The 15113-nt window shown below is 47.4% G+C and overlaps 1 long non-coding RNA gene across 1 annotated transcript; it reads left to right on the top strand.

The window, feature by feature from the left end:
* Window positions 1–382: 382 nt before the first annotated feature.
* On the top strand, window positions 383–865 carry LOC113008486 (uncharacterized). The gene is made up of 2 exons (XR_003270024.1): window positions 383–639; window positions 722–865. It is a non-coding gene; the product is annotated as an uncharacterized LOC113008486 (long non-coding RNA).
* Window positions 866–15113: the final 14248 nt, after the last annotated feature.

Here is a 15113-nt window from a genome sequence, read left to right as displayed (position 1 = left end):
AATGTGGCAAACTCAAACAGTATCAGATTTTAGAGTTTGGCTAACCTTAGTATTGCTAGCAGCAGTAGCCTACCCTACCCTAACAGCAGCTAGCATCCTCATCCTGGTGCAGAATCTGTTCACACCTGGCTTCGATTCTCCGGTTACATTCCAGGTAACTCTGTAGAAAGCCGATTTACAGCTTCTCTTTTTGTTTAATACATCAAAGTACTGCAGAATAACACTGGTTAGCAAGAGGTCTGCTCATTTAAAACTTCCATTTGTCATGGTCCGCGGCCCGGCGTCCGGGGTGCTGTTGGGATGCCCACGCCCACGGGCGTGGCTGCTAACCCCACACCTGCATCCCATCCCAGGCGATCACCAGGTGGACTATTTAATCCTGCCCTACCTGCTGCTCCACGCCAGTCCGTAGTCGCCTTTCAGCGGTAACGTACACCTGCGGGAAAAAAAACCCTTATGACAAATTGTCCATTGGAACTGACTCTGTTTTACCCTGTGTACTCAGATCACAACTCTGCGTTTTTGCGAGCCACCTGCCTGTCCACCTGTCCGCCTGAGATTCGGAAGCACTATCAGCCTCGCCGTCTCGACCCTTTTGGAGCCCCCCCCCCCTCTGGTTCACTCAGCCCGGCTACCTCCGTAAGACGTATACTCCACCTTCCCTCGTATGCTGCCTTTTTTCCGCACCCCAGTAATCTGTTTCTCTTTTTTTGTTTTGCAGCTTCTCACAGCCCCGCTCTCGGCGTTCCCTGCGCAGTTCACCTCCCCAGTCCCTCGGTTTCTTCTGGTTCCATACGTTGTTTTTTCGGCTACCCTCACGGGACACCTTTAGTTATAATAAATTTGCTTTCTTTATTCCCTCCTACCCTGGTGTGTGTGTTCTGCTTCTGGGTCCAGCTTGCGCACGGAACTTCGGTTCATGACAGTATGGACTGGCCAGTATGGACCCAGCAGATCCACTCCGCTATTAATAAACAGGGCGCTATCCTCGGTCGCCACGATCAGCAGCTCCAGTCTCTCCAAGACCGTTACCAAGAGCTCAGCGACACTCAGGATAAGCTGCAAACCAGGCCACCCGACCCCGTGCACCGCAGTGTTTCGCCTCCGTCGCTGGAACCCTTCCACGGGGAGTTAGACCTGTGTGGGGGGTTCCTTTTCCAGTGCTCCTTATTTTTCAGCCGCACGCCTCACGCTTTTCCCACGGATGCCGCTAAGATCTCCCACTTCGTGGGATTGTTACGGGGGCGTGCTCTAGCATGGGCTGAGGCTTACTTAACCTCTCACCCCATTCGCGAATGTGAGTACGATGAATTCCTGGAGGAGTTCCAGGCTACATTCTCCCCTCCGGTTTCGGAGGACGATGCCGCGCAGAAGTTGCTGGGGCTCCGTCAGGGGCGGCGCAGTATTGCGGAGTACCTAGTTGACTTCCGTACCCGAGCGGTCGCCGTAGGTTGGCCCGATTCGGCCCTCCGTGGGGTTTTTTTGCGGTCACTAAACGACCAGATGAAGGACCAACTAGCATTTCACGAGGAGACTAGATCCTTTGAAGAATTAGCATCCCTCGCCCGTAGGATCGATAGACGCTTGCGGGAGAGGGATGCCGAGCGGCGGCTTAAGCCTATGGGCTCCGTATTGCGCCCCGGGATCCGCGTTTCTCCGCCCCCGCCCCCGGCTGCGTGTGCGCGCTCTCCGTCGCCTCCCCCGCCCGAACCCATGCAGATCGGACGCTCTCGGCTGTCTCCGGAGGAGAGGGAACGCTGATTTCGGGCTGGAGAATGCCTGTACTGTGGGAGGCCCGGTCACTGCATCGCTGTTTGCCCGGTCCGCCCAAACGACCCGGCCCACCGGTGAGTTCGGGGATACGGGTGGGCAGCGCTCTAAGCACTAGTAGACCCCGATTGTTACTGTCCGTTACTATTGTGACTCCTAACCAGACTTTTACATGCCCCGCGTTGGTGGACTCCGGGGCGGAACAGAATCTCATGGATGAGAAGCTGGCTAAGAGGTTAGCTGTGTCTCTTACCCCACTCGAACCGCCCATCCCTGCGTCCACATTGAACAACCAAGTGTTTGCATACATAACTCACCAAACCGCGCCTGTACGGTTAGTCACATCAGGTAACCACCAAGAGCAGCTGTCCTTTTTCACTTTTCCCGCTCCTGACACCCCGCTTATCTTAGGCTACCCCTGGCTACAGAGACATAACCCACACATAGATTGGGCCGGAAAGAGTATCGCGAGCTGGAGTGTGTTTTGTCTGGCGAACTGCCTGAGGTCAGCCGTTCCCTCCGCCTCAGCGGAACGGAGTCCCGCCCCGCCACCCGCACCGGATCTCTCTTCCGTGCCCTCCGACTATCACGATCTTCGGCAGGTGTTCAGTAAAGACGAGGCGCTCTCACTCCCGCCTCACCGTCCATATGACTGTGCTATTGAGCTGCTCCCGGGTGCATCGCTGCCCTCCAGCAGATTGTATAACCTGTCTCGCCCCGAAAGAGAAACCATGGAGAATTACATCCAGGAGTCGCTAGCTGCAGGACGTATTAGGCCGTCGTCCTCCCCCGTGGCTGCGGGTTTTTTCTTCGTGGGAAAGAAAGACAGGACGCTCCGCCCGTGCATCGATTACAGGGGGCTGAACGACGTCACCGTCAAAAACAAATATCCCCTCCCACTCATTAGTTCTGTTTTTAACTCACTCCAGGGAGCCACAGTCTTCCCCAAACTGGACCTGCGGAACGCCTACCACCTGGTACGGATACGTGAGGGCGACGAGTGGAAGACCGCCTTCAATACCCCGCTAGGGCATTTCGAATATCTGGTGATGCCGTTCGGGTTAACGAACGCCCCGGCGGTTTTTCAAGCCCTAGTCAACGACGTGTTACGGGATTTCCTGAACGTGTTTGTTTTTGTGTACCTGGATGATATTCTGATTTTTTCAGGACGCTTGAGGACCATCGCATCCATGTAAGGAGCGTGCTGCAACGGCTGCTCGAAAACAGACTGTATGTCAAAGCGGAAAAATGTGAGTTCCACGTCTCATCCATTTCCTTCTTGGGCTACATCCTCGCAGGTGGGCAGGTGAAGACCGACCCGGTGAAGGTTAAAGCGGTATTGGAATGGCCGGTTCCGGAGTCACGGAAGAAGCTTCAGCGCTTCCTGGGGTTTGCGAACTTTTATCGCCGCTTCATACGGAACTACAGCCAGGTGGCCGCGCCTCTCACCCAACTCACCTCACCCAAGGTGCCTTTCACATGGTCCCCTGAAGCCCACGCAGCCTTCGCTAAGTTGAAGCGATTATTCACGTCCACACCCATTCTAACCCATCCTGACACTTCAAAACAGTTTATTGTTGAGGTTGATGCGTCTGATGCGGGAGTTGGGGTGGTTCTCTCCCAGCGGTCCGGGCCCCTGAATAAACTCCGGCCGTGCGCCTTCTTCTCACGCCGTCTCACCCCCGCGGAGAGGAATTACGACATCGGCGACAGGGAACTCCTAGCAGTAAAACTCGCATTGGAGGAATGGCGTCACTGGCTGGAAGGGGCCAAACAGCCCTTCCTTATATGGACAGATCACAAGAACCTACTGTACCTTAGAACCGCCAAGAGGTTGAATCCACGTCAAGCTCGCTGGTCCCTGTTCTTCGCCCGCTTCAACTTCACACTCTCCTATCGTCCCGGGTCACGGAACATCAAACCCGATGCGCTCTCCCGTCAGTATTCCCCCGACAGTGAGGCGCCCCCCTGCCACCATCCTACCCGCCGCCTGCGTGGTGGGCGCTCTCACCTGGGAGATTGAGGAGACCATTCGCCGAGCGCTCCCGGGGGACCCTGACCCAGGGACTGGACCGCCAGGACGGCGCTTCGTTCCCGCCGCCGCCCGGGGAGCGGTCATCCACTGGATCCACACAGCACGATTCACGTGCCACCCGGGCGTGAGCAGAACGGCGCGCCTCCTCAGCAGACACTTCTGGTGGAAATCGCTAACACGGGACGTGAGAGACTACGTGTCTGCCTGTGCCGTCTGCGCTCGTAATAAGTCATCCACTAAGCATCCCGTAGGTCAGCTCCACCCGCTCACTACACCCCACCAGCCCTGGTCTCACATCTCCCTTGACTTTGTTACTGGTCTCCCTACCTCTTCTGGAAAGTGTGTCATCCTCACCGTTGTGGACCGGTTTTCTAAAGCCGCTCACTTCATCCCGCTGGCCAAACTGCCCTCGGCTGCTGAGACTGCCCAAGCATTAATCACTGAGGTTTTCAGGCTCCACGGAATTCCCCTGGACATTGTCTCCGATCGTGGTCCCCAGTTCACCTCACAAGTATGGAGGACCTTCTGCTCCATTCTCGGCGCCAAGGTCAGTCTGAGTTCCGGTTTCCACCCGCAATCCAATGGGCAAACTGAACATCTCAATCAGGAGCTGGAGACTATGCTGAGGTGTGTGGCTAGTCAAAACCCCTCCTCCTGGGTTACCTACCTGCCCTGGGTGGAGTACGCCCATAACACCCTCACCTCGTCCTCCACCGGATTATCTCCTTTCGAAGCGTCCCTCGGATATCAGCCTCCACTGTTCCCTGAAGAGGACTTAACTCTCTCCGTCCCGTCAGCTCCACATCACCTCCGGCGCTGCCAACGTGTGTGGCGCAGCGCTCGCTGCGCCCTCCTGCGCGCGAAGGAACGACACGCGCACTACGCCGATCGTCGCCGCGCCCCAGCCCCTGACTACCGGCCGGGACGGAAGGTTTGGTTGGCTGCTGGGAACATCCCGCTCCAGGGCACGTCCCGCAAACTGGCTCCCCGTTTCATCGGGCCGTACGAGGTGGACCGAGTCGTCAACCCAGTGGCGGTCAGGCTCCAGCTTCCGGCCTCTCGGCGTGTACACCCCACGTTCCATGTGTCTCAACTTAAGCCGGTCCGCCTCAGCCCCCTGTGCCCTCCTTCCGAGCCCCCTCCTCCCGCCCGGCTCATCGGCGGCCATCCGGCCTATGCGGTCCGGCGGATCCTGGATGCGCGCCGGCGCGGGCGCGGCTGGCAGTATCTCGTGGATTGGAAGTTGGAAGTAACAGACGTGTCTCACTGATGCCAAAGCCTGGCTTGTCATGCTCCATTGTTTTACATCTTGAGGGCTGGGTTATGTTAACAAAATCCATATTTCTATCATTGAAAGTCATGCTGCTGGGGTACCAAGTATGTAAAATTGTGATGCAAGAGGACGAAATGTCCATATGTGATGTGTTAGAAAGTGTTTGACAGACTGACCGCCGTTTAAATCAGTCAGCAATTAACAAGGAAACTTACCTGATCGGTCTGAAAACTCTGCTCCCTTTGAAAATTGTGTCAAATTAACTAAACTGCAACATGCCAGTCATTGTCAGAAGAGAATGACACTGATGTGCACGGCTCCTCGGACCTCTGGCATTTATCGACTAATTGTTTCCACAGTAAATACACCCAAACTCAGTTTCAGAGTTGCTTTGCTGAACTTGTCAAACACATTTAAATTTCTACGTCTGTGATGTGCCTTGAGTTTGAAAAGCCATCTGGCACTCTGACAATGTGGCTCCGTATTAAAGGCAAACCTGTCATTTAAGTGCCAGTAATTTGTCAGTATCCCAGTTTAGGTTTTCCCCTCACATATGAGACTCTAAACAAACGTGGAGCCTCGTACGGTTGCCACGTGTCCATGATGCTTAAAGCAGGTGATCGGACATTTTCCTGAGCAAACAAAGGCTCAAAAATATATCCAATAAAAAAGGTGTGGCTACTAAAATTAGAGTACCATCTTTTCTACATTGCTTTTTATTCGTATTTGGATCAGAGTTGAAGTGTTGGTATGGCTTTGAGCAGAAGGTGGCACGACGTCCTCATGTGTGAAGGTGAGGCCCTATGCTAATGAAAATATGTATGCGCTAATGTGACAGGGACACCATCTCCTGTCCCCAGGTCAGTCCGTGCTCGTCCGTGTGCTCTTTAACAGCTTTTAAAGGCAAAGCAGCCATGTAGCCTGGAGGGCAGCGGCCATATCCTGCAGAGATTAGACAAATTAAAGCAGCACTTAAAGTATATGGACCTGATTAGCCCCAGTAATGAAATCAAGCCTGACACCATGGTTCCCCTTTTACACACAAACACGCACACACTCAGTTCCCTCTGCCTCTGATGTGGCACTGCTCTCTATCGAGCCTATAAAGCCTGATAGCGAGCTGCACACACAGCCTTTCTCTCTCCCTCTTTTCTTTAAATCGCTCACCCTGCAGCTCATAAGCCACCTCCTTCTCCCTGACCCCCTCCTTCTATACTCTCTCTCTCCTTCTCAGTCATCCTCTCATTTCTGGAGTAAGTGTGCTCCCTAGTGTTGTTTCCACCGCTGAGAGCCGGAGATGGAGGAGCAGAGGAGAGGCTGCCTGTAATCATTCCTTTTGTCTATGAAGCAGTACCTTTGCAGTAGTGGCTATTCTATAGAAAATAGAGGATGAAACCTTTGTACTTGTTCTGTGCAAAAACGCTTTCAGAAGTTCAGCCAAAGCTAATTTGAGGGCTGATTTATGTTTGGCTCAGACAGTACCATATATCACTGTGTCACAGAGGGCAATACAAAGAGTCAAAGCTTTCTGCTCTATGGGAATCATGAGCAGCATCTTTTTTCTTTCCCTTCACCTTGCTTACATCTGTGGGAACTTAAGTATCCAAAGCCTGCTCAGAATGATGTGGTACGGTGGTGTGTTTGCAATATATGAGTCATTCCATGGAAAAATCAGTGACTCTCTCCCACCTACCCCCCTCAAATCAGTCGCAGGGGGCTGTTTGTATAACTTTAGTTTTTACCTTCATTCGATAAATATATTTGGATACATTCACTTCTAACAGAATCAGGCTGAGGAAAAGGCAGCCATCTGCCTCGACTGGCTGGAAAGGCAAGGAAAAGAGAAGAACAAATAATACTTATTATAGACGTCATTCATGCAATCTCCATCTAACTTTAACAACACTTTATGTAGTTTGTTGTACAGGCTGTTTAAATGTCACAAAGAGATCCAAATACCAGAATAAACAGCCGCCAATTTTCTAAAACTTATCCAGGTCCAATCCACAAGAAGCTCACTTCCTTATTCCAAGCCACATCTTCCAGCAGTGCCCGAGGTGTTTCCACTGTTGTGCCATTTTTGGTAAGTGGTGACCCACCAGTTATATGAATTTTTCTTTTTGAAGCAGCAGCTAACTTGGAGTGAATAGTCCATTCATTTCTGTTGGAGAACCATGGCCTCAGACTCAGAGAATCACTGCAATTTAAGCAAGTATAGTCTAGAGATCATTGATCAACGAAGAGTATGGGAGCACATCGTCCACAAAAAGAAGCAGTAAAAAGGTGGTGACCTTGCCAGATTTAGGAACAATTAACAATAGTCTCACTCAGAAAACTTTGTATGTTGGAGAGTGTCTATTGCCAGATGAAGGTAGTGTCCAAAGTATGTGGTACAACCAGTCTGTGGGCTACTTTGAGTGAAATTCTGGGATTTTAATCCGATTTTGCTAATTAGCATGTATGATGCTTGCTATCCAAGTTAGATAGCACTAGCACTAAGATGGTGGGGATCAAAAACCTTTAGAAGTCCAACCCCAAAACTGATGAATGTTATGGTGACTACATTCAGCTATAAATGGTTGATTAGTGGCATAATTCAGGGGGTTGAGTGGGCCACATTCCATGCTCCAAAGTTGGTTGCTGTTTCTTAAGTTTTAGGATGTCTTCATTAAAGCACAATGTTGTTGCTTTGAATTACAAGGACAAGATACAGAAATATTGGTGACTAGACATCAGATGATGTAAGAAATCTGATGCAAACGAATGTCGGCTCTGTCAATGAGGTAAAGAAATGCTCATGAATAAATAGATGAAGCCTGAATGAGGACAGTGGCAGCAACGGATAACATGCAATTGCTAATTAGCTCAGTGCAGAAATGAACGAATATACTATAACAGTCATGCATAAATTTAACTTAACTGACATGCTGTACGTGTATTAAATCATACTCGCTCATTCACACAAAACACACACACACAAGCATGATCAGCTGTGTGAAATGACAGCGTGTCACGTTGCACTCCAACACTATTCACATTCACAGCTGCACTTGTGCTGAAAAGCAGTCTGTCGTCGAGCCTTTTTATTTGACAGCTGTTCCAAAAGGACTGCAGCCCTATCTATTGCTTTTTTATTATCTACATGCATTTTTTTCAACATGCTCCGACACTTGGAGGGCTTAAGGGATAAGGGAAATAGCGTATCGGTTACTCAGGCGCTGTGAAAATGCATGTAATGCTCTCTATAACCCCATTGTTAATGGAAACAAATCCAAGAACCACCCCGGCGTGGACCACATATCTCTATAACTTTTATGAAGTGACGGTCATTTGGACACCAGCTCTCTGCAGGTACCATCCTTTCTAATTTCATTTTGACCTTTCCATAAATTCACACCCATTTCCCCAGCCAGGGATGCAGCACAGGAAGATCTTTAGTATTTTAAATTGAAATGTTGTAATTGAAAGAGTGCCCGGAGCAGAGAAATTATAGGGTATTCATTTTTTATACTGATACCCCTGAGAAATGCAGCAATAGAAGCAAGTGAGGACACCCTGCATTACTCACTGCAGGGGGGAAAAAACCCTGCTCTGGACCTTTCCATCAGCCCTCCCCTGACATGCAGAACATTACGTACACAATGTAGGAGTAATACTCTTTTGTATTTTTCATCCATGAAATTGTGCCAAATGAGTGCAGAGATTTAGGAGCACCGCTTCCGTCATCGCCTTTTGCAATTAAGCAAAGCCACACAGGAGAGCGGCAGGCTCGCCTTTCCCATCGCCACACAGGAGTAATTTGAGAAAGCCAGCCTTGAGGCTGTCCTTTAACAAGCTCGCCCAGTTCGCCATATAGCCCAACACTCTGAAGTCAGCTGGCTTTAAGTGGCTGCATGTCACTCTGAGGACCAACTGACAAACATACACAGCGCCACTTAAATCTGAAACTATAGGCATCTCGATGCCATTCATAATGCAGCAACTACAGAAGGGGAGTCGTGCTCTTACATGCGAGCAGCAGTGCTCCATGTGCAAAAGGAGTTATTTGAAAAATGCTGCTGTGCTGATGCGGAATAAACGCAGCTAAAGACAGCCGCTGTATTCTGGAGGCAGCTGGCTCGGTGCAGGCTTGTGTGTTTGTCAGCTGGCACTCCAGAGGACCGTGCATGCACTGCCACACATGAATCTGTGGAGATTGTTGTCCTGTTTGCTCCGCTCCTGCTGAATCTCAGTTTCTCCACCCGCCACAGGAAATGTCCTCCCATCACGATTATGGGATGAATGTAGCCAAAAAAAGAAGGGAGGGTGTGGGGTAGCAAAAGACAAACTGCAGATCGGGGGGGGGGCAGAAAGGAAAGTGGCCTCTTGTTTGGCATGAAAAGAGAGAGGGTGCACTTCAACCAGAATGAGGGGTCGATTTGATTTGCAATTACCCCCCAGATGATCAGCTGGTGTTTGAAGTTGATTGCTTCCTGGAGTAGAAAGTTCTGGAGGGGCTTTGACTCCTGACGACCTCAGGGCAAGCACGGTGTGACCCGGGAGCCCGGGATGTGCCCCGTGCACATCAGTCATGCAATCCATCCTCGTCAGAATCAGACAACAGATGTCTCTTCCCGCTGGCTCCATCTAACTGACCAACCTGTGACCTGGAGAAGAAGATGCAGAGAAGCATGTATGGAAACAACACAATACACACAATCGCAATTTTGAGAGTCTACAAGTGGACGTAGAAGAACAGAAACCTCATATGTGTTTGTGAAGTCTTTTCATAGGCAAACACGCTAACCCTTTGAAACCGTGACTGAGCAGCTGCGTTAAAGACAAATCTAATTGACCTGCCTGACTGGCTGTGCCCCATAATGCAATAGAAACTTAAGCCTAGAGATCACTGCTAATGCTATCCCTCTATCCCAGCAGATGACCAGGGTGTGGATCTAAAGGCAGATTTGATTACCTTGATTAGCGTGTTTGTAATTGGCTAATGTGTGAAGCAGGAAAGTATGTCAGAGAGAAAACAAGAGAAAAACAGAGCAGGGTCCCTCAGATATTTTCAAAATTTACCAAGCATGAAAAGACTGTTTATTGTCACACAGAAAATCACTTACTGCTATAAATGTTTTTTCCAACTAGAGTTTGGTTTTGTCCACTAGCATCATGCTAATAAAAAACACTTTGCAACTGCAAATGAACTTTATTGAAATGAAGAACTGAGAGAGGCAGATGGGAAATTGAATGAATTCTCAGTGCCTTTTCCATCTCAGCTGTCTGATACCCGCAGTTTTCCCCTCCAAGAGCCTTAATTTCCCCTCAGTCAATATTAATCTTTTGCTCGTGACATTTGCAACACCGTATTTAGATTAGATTTCTTGATTTGCAGCACCGAGCTGTGTCACCCCGCAGTCTATTTTTACAGTTCTTAGATTGAAATCGCTTGTCCTGTAGCAGTGCTACTGTTGAACTTATGCCACCAAACTAATGATTTCTGAGAAATCATAATTACAATAAATCTTTGCCAAATAGCAATCAGAAAAAGATGGGAGATAAATGTATGTATGCAGGTGGATAAACTCACTGCAGATGTGCCTTTATACAAGGCACTCCGGTAGCTCTAATAATAATCTTGAAGTAGCAGGATCCCAAATTGTACACTCCATGGAAATCAGATTCATTTTGATAATTTAAATTTTAGAAAACAAAACACAAAAGCAAAAACGTAAAACAAATCTCGTGGAATTTTATTATCATGAGTACAAGGTCGAAGAATCCTAGATTGTCAGTAACTCTTGCAATTGTTGGTGTCATTAAGAGATGGCAAACGTGCCCCCCATGCATGATTAAAGTCTGGATCTGGATGAAGTTTGTGAATTTCCATTGCATTTGTTATGATGACACATTTTGTCCTTTCTCAGAATGGGTAAGAATATTTTTTAAAAGTTAATCAGGTCTGAGGTAGGCCTTATAGAAAAACAAACCTCGGTGGTACTAAATGGAAAAATAATAATGGATTGGATTTATATAGCGCTTTTCAAGGCACCCAAAGCGCTTTACAATGCCACTATTCATTCACTGGTGGAGGCAAGCTATGGTTGTAGCCACAGCTGCCCTGGGGCAGACTGACAGAAGCGAGGCTGCCATCGGCCCCTCTGGCCATCACCAGTAGGTGGTAGGGTAAAGTGTCTTGCCCAAGGACACAACGACCAGGACAGAGAGGCCAGGGAACGAACCGGCGACCTTCCGGTTACAGATGCGCTTCCCAACCCCCTACAAAATAATAATCACAGGTTGCCAGTGAACACCAGGTCTTACTCAATAATGTGCTCTGAACAGGTTAATGTAAGATAAAGTTGTTTGGAGCAGAAGCTCATGCCTACTGTGAAGCCTGGCAGAGGAAATGTCCTGGTTCGGGGTTGCTTTGCTGCCTCAGGAACTCCAACCTGTGAGGCCATCTGTCCGAAAGTTAAGGATGAATCATAGGTGGATGTTTTGAACAGAATAATGATCCTAAGTACACTCTGATCATAGAAGGAGCAGCTCAGTAAACACAAGTCAAGGTTTATGGAGGTGTTAAACATTGAAATAATTTTGAATAGAAATTTGAGGTCTTTCCCTGTGGGGTGTGCCTGAAAAATCTCAAATCCTCCTTCTTGGTGTCATTATCAGAGCTCATAAGCAAAGGTGTTGGAAAGAAGTCAAAGAGTTCACCTCAGCTTTGTCTTCAAAACCATGGTCAGGTAAGACACCTGCACTACTGCTGACACTACAGCAATCTGTTGATCCACCTTCCTATCACTCGTGAACACTATCCTGTTTGAATTCTTTCACTTTTCACAGCCTCCTCAACCCAGGGGAGGAAATTTACATTTTTCCTCCAGCTTGGAGGAACTGACTCTCACCCTATCTGCTTCAGACTTTCGTGCATGCACTGTTATTCCTAAGATGAAGCCAACAGACCCAAAATGTCGTCTATGACTTCTACGCAAAGATGCAAACCACAATGATTGGGCTGATCTACATAGCCATTTATATTTAGTGAACATTGGAAACATCTCGGTTAACACTGGCACTCCAAATTGCAGAAGGTAAGCTTCTGTTGAGGTCATTTTTACAGCAGACATTTTGCCTTCTCTTCTGAGGAAATGGCAACGGTGTTGCAAATAATGATGGTTCTGTGCTGCCTAGGTTGGTATTAACAGTAAGACCCTGTTACAGAAGCAGCTAAATGAAATACAACCATTATTCATTCTATGACAGCTAGAAAATCTTCTTTGGAACTCATTTCAATACAAAAATCTAAAGCTTTAATACAGAATTTGTCATGTTGATCTATCAATATGGTAACAAAATAACATTCAGTGTTTTCCAGGGGCCCGTTCTTCGTACGTCGCTTACTACATCCAAGATCAAATGACACATCCAAGATCAAATCATTGCGCTAACCGTGAGCTCGCTAATCCGGTTCCCCGAACACACCTGCTGTTGACGATTACTACAGCTGGACGCAGGAATGTGACATCACTGGGTGTCGTAAAAGGGGCTACGCATCGATAGTAGAAACATTGATCGGCAACCCGCTGATTGGTCGGCGAAAATGTCCAAGGGGCGTGCTCGGTATTTTCCGGCAGCAGAGCAAGAACTCATGAGTGAGGGATTTCAGGAGTTTCAGAGTTTAATTAAAACGCAAGAGAACACTGCAAAGGCTGCAAAAGCAAGGAGAGAGGGCTGGCAGAAAGTTGCTGACAAATCAAACTCGTAGGTAATTTAATAATAATAATAATAATGGATTGGATTTATATAGCGCTTTCCAAGGCACCCAAAGCGCTTTACGATACCACTATTCATTCACTCCCACATTCACACACTGGTGGAGGCAGCTACGGTTGTAGCCAGGCTGCCATATCGCGCCATCGGCCCCTCTGGCCAACACCAGTAGGCGGTAGGGTAGATCTATCATATGACACTATATTGTCCAATATCATATGGCATTATATTATATTATAATATGTTATATTATATCCCCTTTCACATTAGAGCCACAACAGGACCCACAAGAACATGGGAACAAGTAAAAGTGGAATACAGGAGTATTCTACAGAATGGTAATATTTATCACTTAGATTGCTTTTCGTCTCTTGGCAAGGTAATACTGGCCTGTAATACTCTGTTAGTTTGTTCATAACAGCAACCAAGAAAAGGGCAGAGGAAAAAAAGACAGGTGGTGGTCCTGCACCCCCTCGTCAACAAGTTGGTTAAGTAAATAATACCCTCACGGGAATATCGATATCTCTCTATGAGCACACTGTCGCGCTGAGCTAAAGGATCCTGTCTATCCCGCAATATACGCTGAATTCTGAGGACTCTCCTTATCAATCTTGCACCTTCCGCAATGGGTTGGTCGCGTATACGGACAGGACATGGCTGCGACAGGCTTCCCAAATCCACCTTCGCTTTTATAGCCGTCGTCTCTCATCTTGATTACACGAAGTAATTTACAATTACTACTCTGAAATATGAATTACATCTGTAATAATCACATACATGTAATAGAATGTTAATAGTTCATTTCCCTTTTTTAGGAAATGACCTGTATGTATCTGTGTGACATCAATAAAAGGATCAAGTGCTGCATTATCTTTAGTTACATTGATAATATTTATTTATGGTGAAACAGTGGAAAAATATCGCTGTTGCTTTCGTATAAATGAAGCGGACATACCTGCGTGGCCGCGATCTAATCCTGTTTACATAAAGTAAACCTGCTCGGGAGCAGGTTTACGCTTACGGCTCTGTTGCTATGACAGCAAGTCCCGGATGAGCTTCGGGGAACCGACTGATCCAGGATCACGCGAAATCGTCAACAATCTAATCCGGCTAACCTACTTAGCGAGGTACGAAGAACGGGCCCCTGGTCTACAAATGTCTGAAACGATCTATTAACATACAATAGAGTTCACAATAGTTGTAATTATACAATTAGTGAGCATAATCTGAAAAAAAATTGGTAACAGTTTTCATTATTACGTGTGAATCACACCCTAAATACCCAAAGGCAGTGTGATTAGAAAATATATTTCCCCACTAAGCTTCTCAAACATACAGTTCAATAAAATCACAGCCTGTTAGGTCTTTTTATTTCACCCTAACTCATCGTCTGACACATATATGTCACCTTAGCCTATTAAGTTGCACAATATATTGGAACAATAAGTAGGCACTTACACCAGAATGATTGAGAAAAACGCATGCATCAGCCTTTATCCACTTGATGAAAATAACTAATACGGCAGAACATAATAATGACAGTAAATCCGCCCATTCATCAAAATGAGGAACGGTGTAATTTCTTCGCTCATCAAGCACCACTGACCCTGTGGATGGGCGATCTTTATTACAGCTGGCACTTTAGTGAGGTGTGCAGAGTTATGTGCATGCAATACCCAGTCATATAATAAATGTTCAATATCTGTTCAACACCCAGATTAAAAACAAGCCGCACTGAGCGACTGATTCAGAAGAATTTTGCTTCATATAGAAAATAAGGGGCTTGACACTGAAGACTGTGCTGTGAAGGTCAGAGGTATAAATATAAATGCATCTTTTAAGTCTGACGACACAGTTTCAGCACAAATCCCAGCTGGAGATGAAGTTTTCCTGTGTTGAGGAGAGTCTCGAGGCTGTCCTCCCCCACAAAACAACCCTGCAAGGTGTTTTTTTTTCTCCAAGCTGCTATCCTCTTGTTAAGCAGTGATGTATAGATGCATCTGCTGCGTTGGATGAGACTCCTTTTTTTTTTTTTTTTATCGTGCTGCAGTTCTTTGTCTCTTTTTTATCTTTGGAAAAAAAACCCTGAAACTATTCAGCCATCACTCTCAGACTCTTCTTTTTATCAGCTCTCTTCACGTGCAGCACATTTCAAAGCTCAGTTTTTAAAAACTAGATGTAACTACAGCCCATTGGCTCGTGCTATCCTGAGCACCTATTATTTTTCATAAGTAATCCATACCATTGAGCAACAAATGATGGGTAACCTCATATTGT

Source organism: Astatotilapia calliptera, chromosome 16 (assembly GCF_900246225.1).
Source record: "Astatotilapia calliptera chromosome 16, fAstCal1.2, whole genome shotgun sequence".
Taxonomy (NCBI): Eukaryota; Metazoa; Chordata; class Actinopteri; order Cichliformes; family Cichlidae; genus Astatotilapia; species Astatotilapia calliptera.
This window is presented reverse-complemented; position numbering and strand designations above follow the sequence as displayed.